Raw genomic sequence first — 13542 nt, 5'->3', positions numbered from 1 at the left:
AAGGCGATGTATCTAATAAAGAATTCTCTATTTAACTCTACTCAAATTGTATGGTGAAAGAGAAGTGGAGGTGAACGACCCGATTCTCTGTCTTGCCCACTGTCCACCCTGAAAGGCTTCACAGCCCTAGCCTTCTTCATGGATGTCTTTAGCAACGTGTGCTTGTTGCCTCGTCCTGGGGCCAAATCCACATCTGACCGCTCGGCCACTCAACGTGAGCTTCCTCTCCAGCACAAGCAGACTCTCATCTCAGGCTTGTCCAGGTTTCTGCAGGAAAAACCCTCCTTTTCAAAGGTCTCCCCCTCCACCTATAGAGGACACAGCTTTCTCAGCCTGGCATGTTGCCACCGAGCTGTCCCGCATCCTTTACATAAGGCAGAAATTCCTCACCTTGTGGTCTGCTGATGCCATCCTTTCTGACTCCCTATTGCTACTCGGAATGTTTTTTATTTTTTCTTCTTTTTTTTTTTTTAAACAATTTATTAGGGGCTCATACAACTCTTATCACAGTCCATACATATATATACATCAATTGTATAAAGCACATCTGTACATTCTTTGCCCTAATCATTTTCTTTTTTTTCTCCTCTTTTCTCTTTTTACATTTTATTAGGGACTCATACAACTCTTATCACAATCCATACATATACATACATCAATTGTATAAAGCACATCCATACATTCCCGGCCCCAATCATTCTCAAAGCATTTGCTCTCCACTTAAGCCCTTTGTATCAGGTCCTCTTTTTTTTTTCCTTCCCTCCCTGCTCCCCCCTCCCTCATGTGCCCTTGGTAATTTATACCTCGTTATTTTGTCATATCTTGCCCTATCCGGAGTCTCCCTTCCCCCCTTCTCTGCTGTCCCTCTCCCAGGGAAGAGGTCACATGTGGATCCCTGTAATCAGTTCCCCCTTTCCAACCCACTCACCCTCCACTCTCCCAGCATCGTCCCTCACACCCTTGGTCCTGAAGGTATCATCCACCCTGGATTCCCTGTGCCTCCAGCCCTCATATGCACCAGTGTACAACCTCTGCCCTATCCAGGCCTGCAAGATAGAATTCGGATCAAGGTAGTTGGGGGAGGAAGCATCCAGGATCTCTGGGAAAGCTGTGTTCTTCATCGGTACTACCTCGCACCCTAATTTCAGAATGTTTTTATTTTTACCTTTATGTTTATGATTTGCAATTTCCTCTGCCATGTGCAGGGGATTGAGGGACACGGGAGAGGGACACACAGATGCTCAGAGTGCTGGCCTGTGTAGTAATGACATAATTTCACATCAACTTGTTAAATAGGTTATAAGGGGTTGAGTCTAGTCTGTCAATCAGGTCGCAGCTTGATGACCTGATTGGCAGGCTAGACTCCACCCCTATAACTTATTTAACAAGTTGACATGAAATGATGTACCTACCACAGGCCACCCCTTGTCAACTTGACACTCTTACACAACTCTTTAACCATACATAAGTTTTAACAAAACAATAATAAAATCATATCTGTACCCAACAGGATCAAACTATAGAGTATACAATTCAGTAGGTGCCATCCTTATTTAAACTGCAACCTGATTGACAGGCTAAACTCCACCCCTTGACTCTTAATAGTCTCAAGTTGACACCAGAGTATGTAACTACCACACCTGTATTCTGACATAATTATGATCTTTCCTATTACTCTCATTCTTTCACTGAGATTCGTTCAAGCCAGGAGCTCCACACTGACACCTGCACCTGAGACCTCAGTCTATGATGGGGTGATAGAGCAACGGAAGCTTTGGGCTTATCTGCGGGATTCCCTTTCAGAGTCTTCAGGGACTTCTCATACAGGGAAAGGATTAAAACGATGACAGACTTGGGGAATCCCTAGGTGGCACAGATGGTCAATGCCCTCAGTAGTTGAGTGAACTGCTGGAGGTTTGAGTTCGCTCAGAGGCACCTCAGAGGAAAGGCCTGGTGATCCGCTTCTGACAGATCAGCCACTGGGAACCTTAGGAGGCACCCAGTTCTCCATCTACTCTGATACACACAGGGCTGCGAGCGGATCAATATGATGGGACCTGGTGGTCAGCCCAGGTGGAATGTGTGTCATTCCCTTTGGTTCTCTAACAGGTCAAGTTGTTGCCTCCGAAGAATGAAATAGCATCGAGCACCTAAGTGGTATGGAAGGCAGAGAGCCAGGTATCCCTACTTACGACCATGGATCTGACCGTGGAAGCTCAACAGAAATGAGGATTGGGACTCTTCTTTCTGGGCAAGCATCTCGTCACTGCAGAGGGTCTTGGAGGTATTGGAGGAGACAAAGACTTGCTGTGTCTTGATTAATTACATAATGCTCACAAGACCCTATTTTCACAGTTCCTCAAAAGGAACATGTTCTTTCTTGCTTCCTTCCTCTCTCATATCCTATGCCAGAAACGCCCTTGCTCTCAGCTCCACCCATCTGTTGGGATTTGATTTAGATGCCTCCATAAACCCTTCTTTCATGGTCCCAGCCAAAAGACCCATTTTCTCTTCTCTGAAATCCTGAAACAGATACTTATTTCCCTATTTCTACTTCATGCTAAGCACTAACAACACAATGAGGACAAAGGACGAAAGATTCCTGTTCTTCAAGAACCTTCAGCCTGCCATCCACAAACAGGCGATTGATCTTTGACAAAGGGCCAGAAATATTCAATGAGAATTAAACAGTCTCTTCAACCAATAGTACTGGCAAAACTGGATCTCCAGCTGCAGAATGAAGCAGGAACCATGCCTCACCCCTATGTCTAAAAACAAACTCGAGCTAGATCACAGGCCTAAATGTAAATCCCAGAGCTAATAAGGATCGTCAAATGAGAAAAGAAGGACAAGGTTAAGGGCCTGGGAAGTGGACGTCATCTTCAACAAGTGGTGCTAGAAAAACTGGATATCTACTTGCAGAAAAATGAAGTAAGATCCTTACCTCATTCCATGCACAAGAATAAACTCATAGACCTTGAGGTAAAAACCCAAACTATTAGGACCATCAACAAGGGACTTGGAACAAACCTGAGAACCTTGGCACAGGGAATACATAGACTTTTGGAAATAGGGAAGGATACAAATACAGAGGAGTCACAAATTGACAAGTGGGATATCCTGAAGATAAAACATCTGGGTACATCGAAAGAGTTCACCCAGAGAGTAATAAGAGAGTCTACAGACTGGGAAAACATCTTTAGCAATGACCCATCAGACAAAGGCCTTATTACTAAAATCTATAATACTCTGCTAGCTTATAATAAGAAACAATCTAGAGAGGTCTGCGGGGCTGGCCCCAATCCCAACTATGTGGGCCCCCACCTCCCCAGAAGAATGCACTTTAGAGGGCAGCCCTGAAGCTACAGCTTGGGAAGAGGGGCAGGTCTGATTCGAGCACACAGGAGAAATGAAGTGGATGGAGAGGGAGGGGAAACATACTGGCCCCCAAGCCTGGAGGATGATATTCCTGCTCAGATCAGACAATGCACAGAGAGGACCAGATGGCCGGTCCCACCACAAGACACAACGTCCCTCACTGAACCATAGTGCTACAGGGCACAACACTGGAGACACAGTGTGGGAATTCTGCCCGGTCTTACCCCATCACACTGGGGCAAAACACTAAGGGCATGCCTCAGAGCAGCAAGGGGAGTAAAGTGTGGAAATCTCCGGGGAACACCAAAAATAGACTTTTGGGAGTGTAGCACCCCATCAGACTCGACCGGAAAACACTCCTAAAGGTCAAAAAACAGACCTTGAACTATTTATAGACTTTTCCTTTTTAGTCATTGGCTTTCTTTTTGTTGTTGATATTTTGTTTTTGTTTCGTTGCTGTTGTTTTCTTGGTTTTGACTTCCTTTGTTGTTTTGTTTGGCTTTGCCTGGTTTTTTGTGTTTATTAATGTCTCTGCATATCTATCTATATAAGATAGGTGGGATAAATAATTCAGAGACAAAAACAATGGGACCAATGGTTTTGGGGGGACACAGGAGAAGGGGAGGTGGGAGAAAGAAAGTGGGGTCAACAAACCCAGGGACAAGGGAACAACAAGTAAACTAAAATCGATGGAAAGAAAGGCATAGACTACCTAGTAGGGCTTAATCAAGGGCTATGTAACAGCGAGGAATTACTAAACCCGAATGAAGACCAAACATGATAGTGGGACAAGAGGAAAGTAAAAGAAAATAGGGGAAAGGACTAGGAGGCAAAGGACATTTATAGAGGTCTAAATACAGGCATGTGCATATACAAATATATTATATATATATATATATCAATAGGGAAATAGATCTATGTACTTATATCTATATGGTAAGAATTAAGGTAGCAGATGAACATTGGGCCTCCACTCAAGTACTCCCTCAATTCAAGAATACTTTGTTCTAACAATCCAGCATTCTGTGATGCTCACCTTCCTGACAGATAGCTGAAGACAAAATGGGTGCATAAGCAATGTGGTGAAGAAAGCTGATGGTGCCCAGCTATCAAAAGATATAGTGCCTTGGGTTTTAAAGGCTTGAAGATATACAAGCAGCCATCTGGCTGAGAAGCAACAAAGCCCACATGGAAGAAGCACACCAGCCTGTATGATCACAAGGTGTCAATGGGATCAGGTATCAGGCATCTAAGACCCAGAATAAAATCATACCAATGTGAATGTGGGGTGGGGACTACAGAATAGAGACCCAAAGCCCATCTGTAGACAATTGGACATCCCCTTACAGAAGCATCACAAGGAAGAGATGAGCCAGTCAGGGTGCAGTATAGCACCAATGAAACATACAACTTTCCTCTAGTTCTTTAATGCTTCCTCCCCCCGCACTATCATGACCTCAATTCTACCTTACAAAGCATGTACACTGCTACAAATAAGAGCCTGTAACATAGGGAGTCCAGAATAGATTAAACCCTCAGGACCAACAATGAGAATAGAGATATCAGGAGGATAAAGGGAAGTTGGGGGGAGGGGGGAATTGATTACAAGGATCTACATATAACCCCCTCCCAGGGGGATGAACAACAGAAAAGTGGGCAAAGGGTGACAGAGGATGATGTAAGATATGAAAATAATAATCTATAATTTATCAAGGGTTCATGAGGGAAGGAAGGTGGGGGAGGGAGGGGGGAAATGAGCAGATACCAAGGGCTCAAGTAGAAAGAAAATGTTTTGAAAATGATGACGGCAACATATGTACAAATGTGCTTGACACAATGGATGCATGTATGGATTGTGAGAAGAAATGTAACAGCCCACAATAGAAGTATTTAATAAAATAAAGATTAAGGGCCTATTGCAGGGCACATACAGATGATCGAATGTAGCAACTGAAGCACACACAAGACAAGATAAAATAGATACGTGGGACTTACGAAAAACACCAATTTCAGCAACTTTTCTGAAATATAATTAACATACCTTAAAGTGGCTTAAACATATTAAAAAGAGTTGTGAAATCGCCACCATAATCAATTTTGTTCTTGACTCATTATTTTCAGCTCATTTACCTCCAACTTCCCCTGCCATGAAAACTATTCATTCAATTACTATCTCTACAGATTTTCCTCTCCTGGATTTCCCATCAAGAAAAATATGCCTAAACAAATGGTAAAATAAAATTTAAAAATAAAAACCCAGCAACAAAATAAAACAGAAAAACTCAGTTGGAAGGAGAATAGAAATAATTAAAACAAGAACAAACGTAAAATGAGTCAAAAGGGAAAACAAATAATCCAACAATCTGTTTTTTAAACACACCTCCTAGTGATTTTTATGCATGATAAAAATTCATATTTCAAGACAAAAGAACTTTAGGAGAAAAAAATCAGACCTTGAATGAAGGGGGTAGTGCAGAGTGGAGACCCAAAGCCCATTTGTCGGCCACTGGAGATCCCTTTGTAGAGGGGTCTAGGGGAGGAGACGAGCCAGTCAAGGTTGGATGTAGCAATGATGAAAAATACACCTTTCCGGGGGAGGGAGGGGATAATAAAAAAGAGGACCTGATGCGGAGGGCTTAAGTGGAGAGCAAATGCTTTGAGAGTGATTAGGGCAAAGAATGTACGGATGTGCTTTATACAATTGATGTATGTATATGCATGGATTGTGATAAGAGTTGTATGAGCCCCTAATAAAATGTTTTACAAAAAAGAAAAATACAACTTTCCTATAGTTCCTAAATGCTTCCTCCCCCCGCCCCACCCCTCTAACTATCATGATCTGAATTCTACCTTGCAAGTTTGGCTAGACCAGAGGATGCACACTAGTACAGATAGGAACTGGAAACACAGGGAACCCAGGGTGGATGATCCCTTCAGGACCAGTGGTGTGAATGGCGATGCTGGGAGAGTGGGTTGGAAAGAGGGAACCGATTACAAGGATCTACATGTGACCTCCTCCCTGGGAGACCAACAACAGAAAAGTGGGTGAAGGGAGACGTCGGACAGGGCAAGATATGACAAAATAATAATTTATAAATTATCAAGGGCTCATGAGGGAAGGGAAGCGGGGAGGGAGGGTAAAAATGAGGACCTGATGCCAGGGGCTTAAGTGGAGAGCAAATGTTTTGAGAATGATGAGGGTAACGGATGTACAAATGTGCTTGACACGATGGATGTATGTGTGGATTGTGATAAGAGTTGTATGAGCCCCTACTAAAACGATTTTAAAAATCAGGCCTTGACTACAGCATTGAAGGATTCCAGGAGCGCAGCACTGAATAGTACGGACGGGATCAGAAGGAGGGGTCTGTTAGACTTTAATCATAACGCAGACGGAAGTCAGGGTGGCATTTACGTGAACCTGGCATCTCACGTCATTCAATGGTTTCCTCATGCAATCCCTCAAGAGAGTCCAGGTCTGAATCTTCCTGTAGTTCAATCAAGTTGAAATACAAATTTTCGACATTCATAAAAACCACTAAGAGGGTCGTTAAAAGCAGATTGTTGAGTCACACCCAAAGAAACCCTGACTCAGGAGATCTGGAGCAGGACCAGAGAGCTGGCATGAGTAATGTGTTCCCAGAAAATGCTGAGGCTGCTGGGTGGAGAGATTTGAAGAGGAACTCTCTTTGCTTCATAACACGGGCATTTTTATGAGAAGTGTATAGTTCTTTGCTAATCAAAAATTAATTTTAAAGATTTTAAAAATAAATCTTGTCCTTTGAAGAATATACAACTTAGATCATGCTTTGACTTCTGCTGAATATCAAAACAATACACAACTGGGGAAAGTTTCAAACATGGCAAGACAAGCCAGACAATCCATTTTTAACTCTCAAAAGTAAAATTCTTAGAAGCTATGCAAAACCGCTAAGGGGGAAATGTACGTATCAATTGTAATATCAAATCTACTCAACACCGCATAGCGTTAAAGAGGCATGAAATGGTGAATGAAGACATCTAGATTCTTCCTACTCTTCCATTTTAGAAAACACATGTCCACATGAAGCTTATTCCGGAATGTGTACGGCAGCATTACGAACCATATCCACAAGGGGAAAGCATACAAACGTCCATCATCTGACAAACGGATGAACAGAATGCAGTGTTCTAGCTACACAGGTTAATACTATATGACTCAGCTGTACAAAGAAATGCTACACCAGTGGCATCCTAGGATCTGTGTCCCCCAGCACAATTACTCCGGTGTGATCCTCCACCCATAAGCAGAGGAGCCCACCCCATCCTCCTACCTCTCAGGAAAGGCTGAGCTCCCCCCGCCATGGCTCCCCTAATGCTCCTTCCCTCTCCCACTGCCCAAGGCGGAGACCCCCCTCCCACCCATGACAGACACCATTGCCCACCAAGCAGCACCCTAACTGATAGGAAGGCTTAGAGGAGGAGGCGAGTGACAAGCTACCACCCTGGATGACGGACAACATCAACCCTAGTGATGCCAATGCCTTGGTGGCCCTTCCCTCTACCACAGAGCCACCACTGCGAGCCCTAAGGTGTCTTTGGGTGTCACCCCCCCACCCACACACACACATACATACACACACACACACACATACACATACACACACACACATACACACACATATACACACACACATATACATACACACACACACATATACATACACACACACACATACACATACACACACACATACACACACGGTGTCCCTGCCTCCCTAGTGATACCTCAGCTACAACATGAATGAACCTTGAAAGCATTCTGCTAAGTGAAAGAAGCCAGGCACAAAAGAACACATATTGTATAACAGCATTTACACAAGATGTTCAGAATCTGCACATCTATAAAAACAGAAGGTAGAGGAGTGCTGCTGGGGACCGGGGTGGGATGGGGGTGGATTAAGACTGATGATAGCTAAAGACTACCAGGTTAGTTTCTCTTGAACAGAAGAAAATGTCCAGATATTAATATGGTGATGGCTGTACAAATCAGTAAATATGCTAAAAATCCTTGAAATATACACTTTAAATGGGTGAATTCTATGATGTGTGGATTATATCTCAATGAAACTCTTTTTTAAAATAAACCTATCTATCCATCCCATTCCCCGCCTTTCCCTTGGGGAGGGAACTCACCTGAGAATTCAAGGGATGTGTTTCCCAGGACTGGGGCAGAAGGGACCCACATGGTTGGGGTCAGTGGAACCAGAGTTGCTGATAGTCGGTGTGGCCAGCAGATGGTGAACCAAGCAAATAGGTAACTATATATTACGGTGTTTTATTTTCACTGCCATCGAGGTGATGCCGACTCATAGCGACCCTGTGGGGCAGGGTGGCACTGTCCCTGTGAAGTACGAAGGGTTTTCACTGTTCACAGGAGTAGAAAGCCCATCTTTCTCCCATCGGGGATAAAAGAAGCAAATATTTAGAGAAGCTGGATTATAAGAAGAAGAACACCGCTTTAGGATTGGAGGAAGGCTTATTAACAAACTGCAATAAGCCGATCGCACAACCTTGCTTGCTGAAAGTGAGGAGGACTGGGAGCCCTTGCTGAGGAAGATCAAGGATTGAAGCCTTCAGTGTGGATTGCAACTCGACGTAAAGGAAATCAAAATCCTCACGACTAGACCAATGGATAGCATCATTGTAGAGAAAAGATTGAAGCTGTTAAGGATTTCATCTTGCTTGGTTGGATCCATGGTCAATGCTCATGGAAGCAGCAGTCAAGAGATCCAAAGACGCATTGCACTGGGTAAATCTGCTGTGCAAGACCTCTTTAAAGTGTTGAAAGCATAGATGTTACTTTGAGGACTGAGGTATGCCTGCCCCAAACGACGGTGTTTTCAATTGCCTCAGATGCATGTGAAAATTGGACACTGAATCAGGAAGACTAAAGAAAAATCAATGTGTTTGAATTTGGGTGCTGGCGAAGAATACTGACGGTACCATGGATTGCCAAAAGAACAAACAAACGTGTCGTGGAAGAAGGACAGCCAGAATGCACCTTAGAGGCAAGGATGAGGAGACTTTGTCAGGAGAGACCATTCCCCGGAGAAAGACGTCACGCTTGGTAAAGTAGCTGGGCGGTGAAAAGGAGAAAGACCTTTGACAAGATGGCTTGACAAGGTACTGCCTCAATGGGCTCAGCATAAGAACAAATGTGACCCCCCAATATCATGATCCCAATACTACCTTGCAAATCTGGCTAGACCAGAGGATGTACAGATAGATAAAGCCTGCAAGGACTCACCTCCGCAATAGTTAGGAACCAGGTCCAAGCAGAGAGAGAGCGTAATGCATTCTCTCAGCTTATGTAATCTCAGGCACTCAAGCCATGGTAAGCACATACCTAACAGGAAGGGGTTGTGTAAGAGGCATACACATTAACAGGAGGGGGACGACCTAGGGGTATGCACACAAAAGGAAGGGGAGGCGCTAGAGGCATACAAGATGGGAAGACTCTAGTCATGATGGGGGCCTAGCCTTGGTTGTCTCTGAGCTGGCTTGACCTTAGGTGTCTTTGAACTCTTCCATGGGGAATAATCTATGATCTCATCAGAAGGGAATGGGGCCTAATTAGGGTGGGACAGTTGATAGGATCCCATTGCTTTTGATGGTAGACAACCTTCAGGTAGCTAGTCTTCAAGCCAGTGACCTTCAAGTCATGTGTTTGCAAACAGCATCTTAAATCTGTCATTATTATGGGGGGGGGTTCGTGGGGAATAAGTTTTATTTAGGAGAATGTGCCTGGAACACCTCTCCAACTTATGAGTGTGAAGGTCTTCCTCCAAGGGCGTATAGTGTAGTATAGTGTTCAGAGTTTGTCCGCATACACTCTCTTCCCAGTTCTGTTTCCCACATCAGCCTAAAGCTGACCCATGTTGACCTGTGACATTATCAAGATAAACCTTCTCTGCATGAATCACCTGGAACTCAGGACTGTGTAGTGCTACAGCTACCTGTTCAGATTAATATAGGTAGGGAGTTTCCTGGGAGATTTCTAACAGCAACTTGGCAGGTAGGCTCACTTCCCACAAAACAAAGAAAGAAAGATGATTTCTTTCCAACTCAAACTCTCCCACAGACTACTTGTTGCTCTAGATTGTTCTTAATGATAAATAGTAGCAGTTGATTCAAGGAGTTTAACGTGTGCTGTTATTGACTGTGGCAAAATCAGAAAGGATTCTTTTTGTGTGTTTCTTTCCACCTTTTTTAATCACTTTTAAAAATCATTTTATTAGGGGCTCATACAACTCTTATCACAATCCATACATACATCAATTGTGTAAAGCACATTTGTACATTCATTGCCCTCATCATTCTCAAAACATTTGCTCTCCACCTAAGCCCCTGGCATCAGCTCCTCATTTTTCCCCTCTCTCCCTGCTACCCCCTCCATCATGAGTCCTTGATAATTTATAAACTATTATTTTGTCATATCTTGCACTGTCCGACGTCTCCCTTCACCCACTTTTCTGTTGTCCGTCCCCCAGGGAGGTTATATGTAGATCCTTGTAGTCGGTTCCCCCCTTCCAACCCACCCTCCCTTCCAACCCACCACTCTCACCACTGGTCCTGAAAGGATATTTTGCCCTGGATTTCCTGCGTTTCCAGTTCCCATCTATACCAGTGTACATCCTCTGATCTAGCCAGATTTGTAAGGTAGAATTGGTATCTTGACAGTTGGGTGGGGTTGGGGGGGAAGCATCCAGGAACCAGAGGAAAGTTGTATGTTTCATCGTTGCTATATCACACCCTGACTGGCTCATGTCCTCCCCTAGACCCTTCTGTAAGAGGATGTCCAGTTGCCTACAGATGGGCTTTGGGTCTCTACTCCACACTCCCTCCCTCATTCACAATGATATGATTTTTTGTTCTGATGATGCCTGATACCTGAACCCTTTGACACCTCGTGATTGCACAGGCTGATGTGCTTCTTCCATGTGGGCTTTGTTGTTTCTGAGCTAGATGGCCGCTTGTTTGCCTTCAAGCCTTTAAGACCCCAGACGCTATATCTTTTGATAACCAGGCACCATCAGCTTTCTTCACCACATTTACTTATTCACCCACTTTTCTTCAGCAATGTGTCGTGAAGGTGAGTATCATAAAATGCCAGTTTAATAGAGCAAAGTATTCTTGCATTCAGGGAGTACTTGAGTGGAGGCCCAATGTCCATCTGCTACCTTAATACTAAAGCTCTACATATATGCACATAGATCTATTTCCCCATCCTCATATATAAATATATTTGCATATGTACATGCCTTTTTTTAGGCCTCTATAAATGCCCTTTGCCTCCTAGCTCTTTCCTCTATTTCCTTTGACTTTTCTCTTGTCCCACTATCATGCTCAGTCTTCACTTGGGTTTCAATAATTCCTCTTGGTTACATTACCCTTGATCATGCCCTACCAGGCCTCCCACACCCTCCTCACCACCACTAATTTGGATCACTTGTTGTTCCCTTTTCCCTGAGTTTGTTAACATCACTACCTTTCCTCCCACCTCCTCCTCTCCCATGTCCCCTCGAACTGTCAGTCCCGTTGTTTTCTCCTCCAGATTGTTCATCCAGCCTATCTTATTTAGAAAGACCTGTGGAGATAATAAATAACATGCACAAAAACAAGACAGAGCCTAACCGAGTAACAATATAAAACAAAACAACAACAAACCAATGACAAAAAAAAAAAGCCACAACAAGAAAGAAAAGCTTGTAGTTAGTTCAAGGACTGTTTGTTGGCCTTTAGGAGTGTTTTCCAGTCCAGTTTGTTGGGGCACTACGCCCTGGTCTCAAAGTCCACCTTCAGCATTCCCTGGGGAGCTCGCAGCTCTGTTCCCTTGCTGTTCTGTTGCACCCCCTTAGTGTTTTACCTTGGTGTGGCAGGATCAGATCAGGCGCAATTCCCACAGTGTCTCCAGTGTTGTCCCCTATAGAGCTATGGGTCAGTGAGGGACATCATGTCTCATAGTGGGGTCAGCCATGTGGTCCTTTCTGTGGACTGGCTGCTCTGAGCCTGAACATTGTCCTCAAGGCCTGGTGGGCCAGGCTGTGCTCCACTCTCTCCTCCTCCTCCTCCATCTGTTCCCATGTACTCTGATCAGATATGTCCTTCTCCCGGAGCTGCAGATTCAGTACTGTCCTCTGAAATAAATTCTTCTGGGGGGAGGGGCAGGTGTCCACCTTGTTGGGATTGGGGCTGGCCCCTCAGACCTCTCCATTGGTTCCCTACTCCCTGCGGGCATGTTCAGAAAGGATTCTAATGACCATCTCTGCCCTTGTTAGATGTGTCTCCCACCTGACAGGCAGGTGTGAGAATCCTGCTGTTTCCTTTGAAAAACACAGACGTTTTGTTTCTGTATTGGCCCATCTTCCAAATCCTCTAGTTCTTAATCTAATGTTCTGGACCCTGTGTCAGGCTCAATGAGGAATGGGTGGAGAGAAATGATCCTTCCCCTGATGATCCCAGGAGGAGAGGAAAGATGTAAACAATGAAAACAGGAAGCAGATGGGGGAAGTGCAGGGTGGACTCAGAATCAGGGGTGGGGTCTGACGTCCTAATGAGTGCACAAGCAAAACAAGTCCCTGACCCTCCCTGAACCCAGCTTTCTCCTCAATCGAAGGCACTTTCAGATTCATCTAAGGAGGGCAGGTACGTACCTGGTACAGTACTCTGCGCCACAGAGAAGTCGCATCGCAGTTCCAACAGAGGAACCCTGAACAGTTTCCAACACAGAGCTCCAGGCCACCACTCATCGGTGAAATCGATTAGCCACCCCAGAAACGACATTCTCTAAGGCTCTTCAACAAAAGTTGGAACACCAGGACATGGTTCCGGAGGAATCCGCTCAGAAGGAGCTGAGGTGGCAGACTTTACAGAAGGCAGCTTAGCGAGGGCGCCATGTGTCACGGTGTAACACTGTGGTTAAGGGCACAAAAACTGGAGCCAGACAGCCCGAGTCCCACGTATCATCAAAACTTAGGCAGGTGGCCTGTGTTCCCTGGGTCTCAGTGTCCCGTCTTAAAGATGAAACGGATTCATGCTCATCAACCATTTGGGACAGTGGCAAGTGTGTCCACGCAAAAATCCAAACCAGCTGCCATCGGTCAAACCCAACTTCTGGGGACT

The sequence above is a fragment of the Tenrec ecaudatus genome, chromosome 10, assembly GCF_050624435.1.
Source record: "Tenrec ecaudatus isolate mTenEca1 chromosome 10, mTenEca1.hap1, whole genome shotgun sequence".
Lineage (NCBI taxonomy): Eukaryota > Metazoa > Chordata > Mammalia > Afrosoricida > Tenrecidae > Tenrec > Tenrec ecaudatus.
This window is presented reverse-complemented; position numbering follows the sequence as displayed.